We start from the raw sequence: 1,796 nt of genomic DNA, 5'->3' as shown, positions 1-1,796 counted from the left end.
CCCTGCGGAAGCGCACTTCTGCAAGAGCTGACCAGAGACAGCTTCTCCCTGCGGAAGCACACTTCTGCAAGAGCTGACCAGAGACAGCTTCTCCCCGCAGGAGCGGGTCTCCAGCCAAGGTACTTTCATAAATAAACACTTCTATTTCAAACTTCTTGGAAATGGAAATACAGTGTTTAGCATTTAATCAGTAACTACAGCCAATGACACTAAGTAGATTAAAAAGACTAAATGAATATCATAGTTTGGCGCTGATTGAATACAACTTTAAAGTATTAAATAACATGGCGTATTAATGGCCAATCAATTTATGGCCACTCTTAATAACAATATATTTTTATAATCCATTTGTCAAAAAGAGAGCCCTCAGATATTGGATTTGGCCACTGAAGTTATTTTTCTTTTTGTCATATTTTTTTAATAATTAATTTCATTCACAACTATTCTCTCGGGAAGTCAGCTTTAGGAAAAACTTCGGCCTACCATGCTGCCACCTGAGGTCAGTTTCCTTGCTTCATACCCTTATCCAATCCCACGTGTGCGATTTCATCTGTGGTTCTAAATGTCCAACAAATCATCTCTACCATCACCTATCCCCAAAGACCCTACAATTCATGTACTTCCACGGGGTCTGGTGTTTCTACATGCCTCCTGTGCAAGGCATGTCTAACCCTTTAGCCCAAACTCTGTTTCGAAAGACATGGTGTAGCAGCGGCCTGAGCGGACAGAACACCCCCGTGGGCGCCGGGCAGCTGTGGCGGCCGCTGGCTAGCACAGGTGTCGGTCACTGGGCTCAAAGTATATATATTTTTATCACTTTCTGTCTCAGCCATTTGTCAAGAAACAAAATGATACAGGAGGCATCTGTATCAAATTCTAAAGCATTAGTCAAGCCATGAAGTATAAAACAGAAGGTAGGATGTTAAGTCAGAAACTGAGTTTGGCTTTGGAGATTTCTTCTCAACATTTAGGTTTGTTTATTTGTTGTCCGAAGAGGGGACCTTGGTTGATACTCCGAGAGCCAATTATCAGAGAAATTGAGTTTTTGCCATCAGGTTGCTTGTTTGAAAGATCAGTGTCTAACTAAGATGATGTCTCGAGCTTTGCCAGACAGGGTAGCTCATGCCTCTAGTCCCGGCTATTTGGGAGAGAGGTAGAAGGAAAAAGGATCAAACTCTGCACATCTCCCCAGAATGCCTCTCTTACTATTTTCCTGTTGGCAGTCAGAAGGCCAGGTCTAATTCTGGGTTGTGGTCAGGGCTAGGTAAGAGCTGTGTAGAAGAGACGCCATGACCATAATCAACACTGACCGGCTTTGCTGATGCACCTGGCAGAAAGAAAGCGAAAACCCCGGAAAAGATAGACTGGTCACCCCGTTCCTGGGCAGCAGGAAAGAAACGTGCTGGGTTGTGCTCTTGTGGAGAGAGCAGCTTCCTTTCCGTCTGGGTTTGGAAGTTGAGGACGTGGGGAGCAACATGGAGACGAGAGCCACGGGGTGCAATGCAGCCTGACCCCAACACCACGGCCTCAGATCCCCGGGGATGGAGGACTGAGCGCCCTCGGCCTGCCCGGGCCTGCGCGGCAGCGGGCCTGGGCCTCGTCGTAGCTGATCTTGCTTTAGTTCTTGCCAGCGAGGCGCGGCGCCCAGGCTCTGCGTGGCACCGGCCTATTTCCTCCTATCTGCTCTCCTGGGTGAGTAAAAGCACAGGCGGCCTGTGGACGGCTGCGTCCACCGACTGCGGCCGCCGCGTCGTCCCCGTGGAGACCGCGGGCTGCCCACGCGGCCTAAAGCCACG

Source organism: Dipodomys ordii, unplaced genomic scaffold (genome assembly GCF_000151885.1).
Source record: "Dipodomys ordii isolate 6190 unplaced genomic scaffold, Dord_2.0 Scaffold10, whole genome shotgun sequence".
NCBI classification, from domain to species: Eukaryota; Metazoa; Chordata; class Mammalia; order Rodentia; family Heteromyidae; genus Dipodomys; species Dipodomys ordii.
This window is presented reverse-complemented; position numbering follows the sequence as displayed.